Below are 12,020 nucleotides of genomic sequence, written 5' to 3' on the forward strand. Positions count from 1 at the left end.
GTGCTTTCTGTGCGTTGCACGCAGTCGTGTCCCGCGCCGTGAGCCCGGCCGCGCTGATGGGAGTTAGGGAAGAGCGGAGGCGCCGGTTCCACAGCGCTGCGCTGCAAATACAGCGATGGATCAAAGCGCCCTCGGATCTCAGCAAAGCCCTGATAAAGCTAGGGAGAAAGAAAAGAAAGCCGACAGGTTTCGGAGTAGAAGGTGGTTTCAAGTTAACCCGACCTGAAGATTTTCCCCAGGAGATTCAAAGCAGTAATCCCGACGGTGATGAGAGAAATCAGTGCTGTTTGCTTTCATCTCCAAGAGCATCTGAAGGACTGTGAAGGCTCTGGGAGTCCAGAAAGTGGCTTCTTTTTAAATGGAAAGGGACAGGAGATCAGGGAACTAAAGTGCAATCCGTGTTGCTTTGAGTAACAGATTTACCTATGTGATTTACCTATGGGGAGTTGATAGACTGGGGTAACGGGCACTGCGATGCCCCCACCCCATCCCTTTGCACATCACCGCATTCACTCCCACGCTGGTGGAGAGAAACAAGCTTTGTTTCTAGCAGAGCCAGAGCTGGAGGCTGGGGGAGGACGGGAGGGCTGTGACCCCCATTTCCAGCCCGGGTGGGCTGGGAGATGTGAGACCCGATCCTGACTCGATGGGCATCTTTCCCATCCCGATCAGCCTTGTGCTGTGGAAGGCAGCAGGGAGGGAAGGCACTGCAGAGGAGGGTCGTTTACACCATCCAGATATCACTTCTATCTGAGCTATTGAGAGGCTGGCAGAAAAATTCCCTGCTCCAGCCTTCTGTGCCCCTCGACCCCAAATTCCTTTGCTTTCCTTTGAAGGAAGACACAACATCAGTCCTCAGTACCTGCAGCATGGGGAAGCCTTGAAGCAGAACCTTTCTGCTCCAAGAAAACAACTCCAATTAGCCAAGGGAGGCCTTGCAAGGCATTAATGAAACTGGGCAGAACTCCTCTGTGGACGGAGTGCCCTTAATTTATTTGTGTTTAACCACCCCGAGCAGCGAAGGGATCGGGATTGAGTTGTAACTGCAGGCCTTCTGCCTTCCCACAGGGACTGATGCCATTTATCTAAGTGACTTTAACACTCAATTGACATTAATTATCTCAGTTTTCCCTGTGGGTTAGCGCAGAGTGGCTCTAAGCTCTCAGCGTGGAAGCCCTTTTGCCAGAGTGGCGGTGCTTTAATCCTAGACCAGTTTAATCCTGGAGTAGATTAATCCAATGTGAAATAAAGCTTTTGACTTCCAAAAGAGAGCGGCTGTGCGAAGCGCTAATTAGGACAGCTCTTCCATTGCGAACTGCCAGGCTACAGCAACGCTGTACAGCACTGCTTCTAAGTCCAGTGGTTCCTCTGTGTCTGCTGCCCTTAGCAAATACAGTGGTTGTGAACCACAACCCTGTGCTGTGAAGGACACAAGGGGTGAAGAGTGGCACTGTCTGCCTGCAGGACCACCCCAGCTTCACATAAGACCAGCCCATCAAAGATCCGTCTGCCCATACTGGCCAGGGAGATTGCAAGGGAGACATCTCTCAGTGTCCCAGGACACTCGGAACCTTTATTGCTGTGGTTGTTCGTGCCTGAGGTGCTGACTTTGTAAATAGAAAAGGAGAACAACATGACCTTCCTGTAATGCATTCCCAAGAAAAGAGACAGAGGCAGCATCCTGCTTTGGGCTTAATCTTTGCCAGGGAGGGAAGAAGGCTCCCTGGGCATCCAGGCTCTCCGAGTCCAAGAAGCTCAGGGATTTACATGCACGCTGAACAGATCTTTTGATGTTTAATGTTGTGGCAAGTTACAATAAATCCACGTAAGACAGAATCTCATGCATTCTTAATGGTGATTAACTGTGGGAAAGAAACTACAGTTGGATTTACTGTCTCTTTCAGCTTATAATCACATCTAGATGTTTTTGTGGATGCCTGGCTTCAGACTAAGCCATAGAATTGATCTCATGCAAGGGTAACCTCCTGAAACACAAGGGTTTGTGTCACAGGGCAGATCACATTAATGTACTTTGAGAGCCCCTCCTGCTCTTGAAACATCAGTGAGCTTGCTGGAGCTATTCATGAAGGAAAAGCTCCTGGGGAGGAGACGTGCATGGTAGCAAGCAGGCATGGAAAGGCACACCTGTGAGCAGCAAGAACCTCAGAAGGAACCTCTGCATCTCACAGACCCTCGCAGGTCCCTGACATGGAGAGGAATGCAGCCGAAATGACGTCCGGGTGTTGGGAGCTGCCGTGCTCATTGCTGGGCCAGGCCGCCTGCCAGCTGGGTCACGGAGCATGTTGTCTTTATAATTAAAATTAATTCCCCAAAGTGCTTTCTCCTCTTCCCCAGACGCAGCAAGCAGCTGGAGGCTGAGATTACAGATGCTGATGCCAATTAGAGCTGTGGCAAAGCAGGGCGCGTGGGGAGCATTAGCACTTCGCTCTGCTGTGGAGAGCCTGTGCTCGGAGCTCCTCTGCCTTATGGATCAAGGCAGCATCCATTTGGGCAGAGCCACGCCAGGCCAAGAGCACAAGGGCAGCCTGAGCAGCCCCGTCCCTGCAGTAATGCATGTTGTCCTCCCCCAGGCAGTTAGATAAGGGGTGGCTTGGCTTGATTCCGAAGCATCTCTCCTCCCATCCCATCCCATCCCATCCCATCCCATCCCATCCCATCCCATCCCATCCCATCCCATCCCATCCCATCGGAAAGCAGTGCACTTGCCAGCCTGTGAGGTGAGACGTGCCACCGCCTCCTTCCTCCCAGCTCTTGGCAAAACCTTTTAAGGATTTAATTTTTCCCGTGCGTGTCAGGTACCTTACATTTCATTCCCAAAGAACTGGATTTTGTGGCAGGTTTCACCCGAGGGTTTGGCTCAGAGCAGATATGGCTCTGATCCAAATGGCTGAGGTCTGTTCTAGCAGAGCTCAAAGCTCCCGACACAAAGGTTTTGCTGCCCTTGCTCACAGGTACTGCTGTCAATTTCAGAGATAACTAGCATGTCCAGCATCTGCCAGACTTTGGAGCAAATGGGCACGCTTTCAGGAATGTGATATTTTATGCCAGTGATTTCCTCTTGTCCCCCCATATTTAACTTTGTTTTTAAACAGGTGCCAACCCAGAAGAGTGCCATATCGAAGTGCAACATGTCTCTGGCTTGCCTTGCTGGACTCTGCTGCCCAGCTGAACAAAGCAGGGAGGGATAAGCAATCCAAGGGAACCCAAAAGCATCTTAGGAACTGAGTGCAGTACAAGCAGACAGAGAGAGCCGTGCACGTCCCTCACCTCCCTAGAGGGGGGGTAGGATGGGGGGAGATGCTTCTCTCTGCTGACGACTCCGTATATCCTGGCATCTTTGCTTGGAGTTATTTGCTCCTTGCTAAATCACATGCTGCTCCGGAGGGATGTGCAGCCTCAAGGAAGGGTCCTCCTTCCTTCTCCCTCTCCAAGGCTGGCATTTGAACGAACCCCAGCTATTTATCATACTGGGCACGGGAAGGTGCGTACTCCCTGCTCACAGGTGGAGTCCTTTAGGGTTTCCTATAGACCATTTGCACATGCAAGAGGCACAGGGAAGCCAAAAAAACAGAGAGGGAATATGGTTTTCCCCTTTGTTTGGCGCATTGCTTTGAGCACACGCCTGCAGAAGGGACCACAAAGCTCTGCCCAGCTTCTGCATCAGGGGCAACAAGGAACGCTCCCTACCCTGCTCAGGATCTGTGAGTAACCGAGTCCACCCTGGGATGTGGGAGTTGGGTAGGTGTTCTTCTGAGGTCCCACTTAGCTGGGTGATTCTAATTGTTCTTCTCTCTCCATTTCTCAAGACCACCTACAGCTGCCCCCACCACTGCCCTCTCTTCTCCTTTGCAGCCAAAATCGCAGATCAGGTGGCAAAGATTAAACCCGCTCCTGAAACCATCCTGTGCAAGAAAGGAGTATTTGCGAGGCTAAATCCACCAGTCAATCCCCTTATTCCAATTAGGGTCCTTTCTCTTTCAGATTTGAGGGAGGAGAAAACGCCTCCGATCTTCTCTCTGTAGATAGCAGCAACGTGGCCAGGTCCTTGGCGTGGGGGAGGGCTCACCTGGAAGCATGAAAGAGAAAATCCTTCCGACACACATGGGCGCGCACACACACACGTTAAGAAGAAAAGAAGAACGGAGGAGGTAGAAGTTCCCGAACACCCTGTAAGCTGATTAAAGGGTATTTTACGTAGGAAGGATTTAGCCGCCCAGTTCCTAGTTCCATCTGACCTCAATAAACTCCCCTGCCATCCATGGGTGCGCTGCTGGATGCTGTCGCAGCCTGCGCTCCTCGAAAGTGGGCATCCTCACGGCAGCTTCATCGGGGCTTGTGATGGCGTTGCTGGACATGTGTCGTGGATGAGATGGTGTCTGGCAACTTGCACAGCTGGTCTGGGTCCTGTGCACTCAGCCATCTCAAGGCCACCCATCTCAAAGAGCAGCACAAAGGCTGTTTTGGCCAAGCAAGGCGTATCCACAAAGAGCAATCCCAGGAGACCCTGAGCTGCTGCTGTAACACATCCTGGGTATGGACAGTGGACACGCTGGCAAGGGATGCTACCTTGCAGGGGCTGCCCTGGATAAGCAGCCACCCCAAAGGCTGGACAGGCTTTCCCAGCCCCGTCAGATGTTACCACATCCATGTAATGCACTAGCAGCATTTACCTGGCCTGTTCTTTTGGTGATTTTGGTGAGTCCTTTTTGCAGCATGGGATCACAGCACTTGCCGTTCTGATTAAGCCCTTTCTCACATCATCAGAAAAGGCCAGAATTGCACTCTCAGTATACAGTGCATTTTGGGGGGCAATACAGTTATAAGCTGATGCACGTCACATTGCAGGCTTGCTGTCCTCTCTGCCTCTCACCAGGGTGCCCGCAGCTGACAGCACAGCTGCTGTGAATAGCCCTGCACCCGTGGCAATTGGATTTCCTTAATGCAGCTCATCACGGGTCTCTCCATGCTGAGGGTGTCAATCAGTGCCAAGGCTGAGCCCACACTCCTTTCTACCCCATCACCTTTTCACCCTCTGCCACTGCCACTGCCACGAGGCAAACCCCATTCTTTGTTGCCAAGCGGATAAATCAGGCTCCTCCATTTCTTGTTCTTCCAGTCCTCTCTCTTTTCTTCCTCCTTGCTCTTTTCCTTCCTCACCTGGCAACACCAGGAGTCCCACTTGATCCCGTCACCACCAATACCATTATAAAATATGAATGCAGAAAATAAGAAGGTTTAAATGTGGTTCCAGACATCACTACCGTCACCGAGGACTCCCAGAGCTGGGATGGGTGCTCATAAGAGAAGTATGTGACTCACAGCTTCTCTGTAACGCAGCCGTAATCCTATTTTTTTTCTCCCTCCATTTCTATGTCACCTGTAGTAGCAGTGTTTGAGAGCTCCAAAACCCAGCCAAGGCGGGGAGTATGTCCAGGGTGTTTCTAATTCTCCCTCCTTTGAAGCCGTGATACAATCTGCTCTCACCAGCCCTTTAGCAGTTGTGCCCCACCAGTCCCATTGATCAGAGGGCTAGGCCCTAGGAAGTGCTACTTGTTGTTCAGCCAGATCGTACTCCTGGCAATTACAAACAAAATCCAAGCCAGAATTAAAAAAAAAAAAAAAAAAGAACAGAAGATGAAGCTCCTATCAAGAAGTAATTAAACCCAGGAGGAGAGATAATGATGACGATCATAATGAATCAGTTGGTACAGGGATGTTTGCCCAACAAATTACCGTGATTACACACACAAACAGGAGCATCAGCAGAAATACAGTCCGCTGAACTGCTGTGAATGGCCTGGTGGGTTTAGAGAGTAATTAAAAGGACATTTCAGCCCGGATGCATTATTTGCTGTTAACCACGATTACTCGTATTCATATCTTTACCCAAGTAATTGCCTTTGATAAGGGCTGCAGATTTATAGGGGGCTGCGGAGAGAAGTGGGCCGGTGGCACAAGGTGAGTTGGGTGAGAGTCCAGAGCGAGCGCGGTGTGGTAAGTACGGCTGTGCTGGTCAGGCTGGGTGGGCTGCCTCCTCCGTGTGCTCTTCGTGCTGCCTGGTTTCAGGCTGGAATTAAACCAAATTGGAAGAACTTGGATATTCGGTTAGCAAGGAGTGCCTGAGGATTTCCCAGAGGGCAGCTAAGGAAGCAAAGCCCGCTTCTTTGCAGGAGAGAGAAGAGTATTACAAATTAAAGACATCGTTTCTGGGGATCCCTAGGGGAAATGTGAGCACCCTCTTACAAAGGCACATGCACGTCTCTGCAGGCACGGAGCCACGAGAAGAGGGTGGAAGTAAAAGGGAAGAAAATGCAATGGCTTGTGATGAGCAAAAAGGCAGTTTTTATTTCAGGGAGAAAACAAAACGCAAGGTGCAGTTGTTACTGAAAATGTGTGTTAGTTCTTTTTTCCCTCTTGACAGATTAGAGGAGAGACAGGTATCAGCACGCGTGAGGCTTTTGTTTCCCTGGTGTGTAGGCGAGTTGTTTGCTACAGGCCAATTTCTTCGCCTGATTATTTAGGAGGGGAGAAAGATAGATTTCTCCTGGGCATCCTTGAGGTATTTTGCTAACTGTCGGCGTGCCTAATTAATTATAGTTATGTTATTTATGTGGCCATGTCTTCTCTGTGGCATGTGAACTCCACTAGAGATCCAGGTCATTCATTCCATAAAACTTTGTGCTTTCATTCAGGAGCCGACATGGTTTCCTTGATGAGTGGTCTGTGTCGGCTAATTATTCCCATGATCGTCCTGTCTCACTTCTCAGCATCCCTTCCATCCCGGGAGAGGTAAGCGTTCCTTGTGCCTCCACTTCCTTTTCCTCCACGGTGTTTTGTTGGAAGAGCCTTCCAGCCATCCTTCCAACCTTTCATCTTCCTTCCAGAAGTTGCAGCTGCTTGGTTGTTGTTTTATTTTTCTTCCCCAAACGGATTTAGTTAAATGAACGAATTTCTTTGGCTGCCCAGGGAGGTGGTGGAGTCGCCGACCCTGGAGGTGTTCAAGGAACATTGAGACGTTGTGTTGAGGGGGATGGCTTAGTGGGAGCTATTGGTGATAGGTGGACGGTTGGACTGGATGATCCTGGAGGTCTCTTCCAACCTTGGTGATTCTATGATTCTATGAATGTAAATGTTATAAACCTTATTTTTCTTGCTTAAGTATGGAAGTATTGAATGGACTGCACTGAGAACTAAAATCAGGACCCCGAATGGATCAAGCTACATTAAAAAAGACACTCTTGAATCTGTTTTCCCGCTAAGTACCCGGTAAAAGGGGAATTCTCCCTTTTAAATAGTTTAAATAGAGCAGTTAAGGCCAGAGTAACTAAAGGGCTTAGGCTGGAGGACCCTCACAGCCCTTCCATGGCCACCACCGGTGCCTGGCCTAGCTCCCCTAACACTATCACTGCTGTAGACACACACTCACACAAGGGGCTCTCCCCTGAAGCTGGCCCGGACCGACATCAGGATCCCAGACCGTTTATCCCACCCACTGCCCAGCCTGCTTTGAAGCTTGTGGACTTTGCTTGAGCATCACTGAGGCTTCGAGCACGTTTGATATTAGCAAGAAGCAAGAGCAGGTGGTTTTGCTGCGTGATGGTTAAGAGAGAGATTTCTCTTAAATTCCTATGATATATATATTTTTTCTTTTGGTGAAACTTTGCCAAATCAGCACAAGTTCTTACCCACCTTTGCTCAGGACCCTCTTTTCTTGACGGAGCAGTTTTAAGTGCCCGTTCTTCTCCAGTTTTAAAACCATGTCTTTCATCTTCTTCTCGTCTCTAGGACTGAGAGACATGCTGACGGGCTTTTCCACAGTGAGCTCAGCAAGATGAATGACCACGCTTACGTGCAGCAGCTAGTGAAACACCTGGTGGGCCTCAAGGAGAGGTAGGGAGGAGCTGAAGCCACTCTCCTGGGGCAGGGAGAGCGGGAGATGGGATTCCAGCAATGAATGGGAGATGGGATTCCAGCAATGAATGGGAAATGGGATTCCAGCAATGAATGGGAAGTCCACGGGGCTGAGCTTCCTCCAATTCCAGCGCCAGCCTCGGTGGATGCTGAAGATGAGAGGAGACACAAGGGGAGGGATATGGATCTCCTGAACAGGGGATAAATTTCCTAGTGCTGAGATGAGTTGCATGGCTGGGAGGAGCAGTCATTGTGTTGTCTTTTTCCTGCTGCAGAACTCAGAGGCACTCGGACGGATTGTTCACCAGTGAATACAGCAAGATGAGAGGAAACGCTCAGGTTCAGAAATTTATCCAAAATCTCATGGGCCGCAAGCGCAGGTAAGAGCTCTTCTTCCTTGGGAATGGGAAGACAATGTGCTCAGTGCTGCCTGCAGGGAGCCAGGGCTCAGCTCCACCGCTTTGGCTGTCAGACTGGGCAGATCTTAGGCGTAGTTATACACACGGCCAAGTCTTCTACACACTGAAGTGTCAGTCAGCGGGGTGACAGACCATGGGACAGGTTCCTGGTGGGTCAACCCACCTTCCAGAGAGCAATGCTGTTTCACAGCTGTGGTGGTTACCCTTCTTTATTACGATTGTTCTTATTATTCTTGATCTAAAGCAGCAATCTAGGCCAGGTCAAAACAGAGGTGCAGGAGGAAGAGAAAGAAAACAGCAGTGAGGACCTTTGCTACATGTGGCTGTACCAGAGCTTTCTGAACAGCAGGTAGGTGTGCTCTGCCAAAAGCTGCACTCTCAGGGGCAGTTTGCAGAGCCAACAAAGCAAATGTTCTGGTCAGGCTGCGAGGTGGCAGGAAGATGTGTGCAATCTCAGTTGATTTTCGTGTCTGCCTTCGCGGTGATCTCTATTTCTACTTGCTGAGCCCGCCTGGCACTCGGGTGTGCTTTATCTAAATGCTGACATTGAGATTTACAGCTAAGATATTTCATATAAAAGCCAGCAATGAAAAATAGTAAAACCCAGGGAAATGAGCTAAGATCCTTTTCTGATTGTGGAGTTGTTATTCTGGACTAAGCTGATTGCACAGCTCATCGGAAGGCCCCATCCAGCAGTTGGGATTCAGGAAATGGTTCAAGCACACACCTCAGGATGTTCTACCCCAACATCTGGACATTGTGTCTTCCCAGCTGCCAACTGTTTTCAAAGAGACGTCTCGCTATAAAACCACTAGAAATAGGAGGAATAAGGCAGCCCTCCACGTTGCCTGGAATAATGGGGGATGGTCACAAAGCTGGAGCACCTCTCCTATGAATAAGAGCTGAGAGAGCTGGGGGTGTTCAGCCTGGAGAAGAGAAAGCTTGGGGGAGAGCTTACTGCAGCTTTTCAGTGCTTAAAAGGGGGCTTATAAGATGGAGACAGCAATTTTACGAGGACTTACAGTGCCAAGAAAGGGGTTAACAGCTTAAAATAAAAGAGGGTGGAATGAGATAGGATGTAAGGGTGGGTGGTGAGGCACCTGCACAGGCTGCCCGGAGAAGCTGTGGATGCCCCAGCTGGATGGGGCTTTGGGCAAACCGAGCTGGTGGGAGGCGTCCCTGCCCATGGTAGAGGAGTTGGACTGGATTGTGTATAAATGCCCCCTCTGCCCCAAACTGTTCTGTGGTTCAGTGATTCTGTGATGAGGTCAGTAACCTCATCTGTACATCTGTGAGGTGCTTGACATCAGGTAGCAGCGATCTGGGCCCCCCCATCTCTGAATTTTGCTGGGTGCCCTTTTCCCTACCACTGTGGTCTGTTCCCACAGAAATAACAAACTATTGTTCATTTTCACCCTCCCCACAGCCACTCGGACAGCGATGCCAAGGAAGCTGCTGCAGTTACCAGCCAGTACATTTGCCCCCTCTGCAGCTGGTGACAGATGTGAAGGAAGGGAGATGTTTTTGGCTGAAGCTGAGAGGAAAACCGAAGTTCTGTCAGAAACAATAAGGAAATGATTTTGCACGTAAACAACCTTGAAGATAAATAGAAAAGTCATTGAATTTTGCTTTGGAAAAACACTTGAGATCAGCAAATAGATTCAAATAAAATTCTGGAAAGCAGCCAAAAAAAAAAAAAAAAAGACAACTAACACCAATAAAACCTCTTAGATAATCAAGATTGAAATGCATGTTGGTGTGAACTGGTGTCGACAGGTGGAGCTGGAGCAAAGCTCATCAAAGATATGTTAGCTGTGTCTATGCTTTGGCCATGATTTGGGAAACATAGTGAGGGTGGTACCTTCATTAGGTGTTGGGCCATTAGGAATGCAAGGCAGGGTGTATGGGAACTGCTGAGTCATGGCCTGAACCACTGATGGAGCACCTGAAGGAAAGACCCAGTCAGCTCTGGGAGCACAGCTGAAGGCAATTCTCCTCTTAGGCCTCATTTAAGGGCTGGCTGCCACTGAGGAAGGTTTTCTTTCTGGAGATCTCTCCTTGGTGGAAGCTTGTCCCTGTGAACCCAGAACCTTTTGATACAGGTGAGCAATCTACTTCCATTCCCTTGTAGCACCTGGCTATCATGCTGGTCCTTCCACCTCTTTTGTAACGCCTTTTCCATTGTGTTGGTCTTCCTGATCACAACAGTAGGGGCTTCCTCCATCAATATACAGTGGCACGCTGGGATTAGCAATAGCTCTGGCCATATCTGCTCAGGCTCTTCCACTCCATTCTGCCCTGATATTTACTGCTCAGCATTCTCAAAGCCACCACCGACAAAGCTCTGCTGGAAGGAATTGGTTCCCATCATTTAAACATACACCTGCATTGCGGTTTTTTGTTGCTACTATAAGTGGCCAAATGCCTTGCCACGCTGTGTTTGGCTTGGAAGAAATTGACACAGGCTCAAAAAGAGGCAGGACAAGAGAATAAAATAGCATCCTATTGAAGCTTCAGGAAGCTGCCAAGATGTTGGAGCCTGGATGGAAATTCGGGGGAGCATCTATTATCTATTTTAATACTGGATACACACAGTGCCCTGAACACGTTTCCTACTTTCTACCTGATAAACACCAGGACCTCTACTCCCTTGGATTCTTTCTCAGAAAATGGTGGACTTCTGGTATGAGGAAAACCATTCCTCCTGCAGGGCTGCAGTCATATCATCACGGGAGGAAGCACTGACAATGCGCATGGCAGCAGCTGGGAACATCAGCAAAACAATAAGGAAAGAAATAGCCTTGTGGGTAAATCAGACTTGGCATTAACTCATCTTCCTCTGAGAAAAGACTTGTTGTAAATAAGCGAGACTTTGCCTTGAAAACAGAGATAGAGGCGCAGTGATGTCATTTACCTCAACTCTTTACAAGAGTAGATAAGGGCAGGACAAGGGGAAATGGTTTTAAGTTGAAGGAGGGAAGATTTAGGTTGGATATCAGGGGAAGCTCTTCAGTATGAGAGTGGTGAGGTGCTGGATCAGGCTGCCCAGAGAGGTTGTGGATGCCCTGTCAAGGTGTTCAAGGCCAGGCTGGATGGGGCCCTGGGCAGCCCGGTCTGGTATTAAATTTGGAGGTTGGCAGCCCTGCCTCTGGCAGGGGGTTGGAGCTTGATGATCCTTGGGGTCCCTTCCAACCCAAGCCATTCTACAACACCTGGCAACAAAGGCTCCCCTCCCCATAGCACTATCTGGCCATGCTCCGTGCAATGAAATAAAACAGGAAGATGGTGGTTATTTCCCTCCATTTAGATATAGGAAAATTAAGGCAAAAAGGTTAAACAGTTTGGTCAAAGTCCAGCTGACGTCAGTGATAGCGCAGCAAGGCAGTAAAGCACAGCCTGGTGTCCTCTGCATGGCACTGTGCTTACCTTCTTTTTGCCTTCACAATAAAATCAGACTCGCTGGGCAAGTGATGGGAGCCCCTCTAAGCACTTATTCACTTAAACAGCTCCAGACTTTTGTCCTCTCCAACCAGCAGACCCTCTGCAAGGGTTTACTGCAGTACCAGGCAAAATTCTTGCTAAGGGGCATTCCCCCAGGTCTTGACATGGTGCTTGACAAGGAGAAACAGACAGGACAAGCACCCCGAGGTTAAATAACCTCAAACATTT

The sequence above is a fragment of the Numida meleagris genome, chromosome 6, assembly GCF_002078875.1.
Source record: "Numida meleagris isolate 19003 breed g44 Domestic line chromosome 6, NumMel1.0, whole genome shotgun sequence".
Classification (NCBI taxonomy): domain Eukaryota; kingdom Metazoa; phylum Chordata; class Aves; order Galliformes; family Numididae; genus Numida; species Numida meleagris.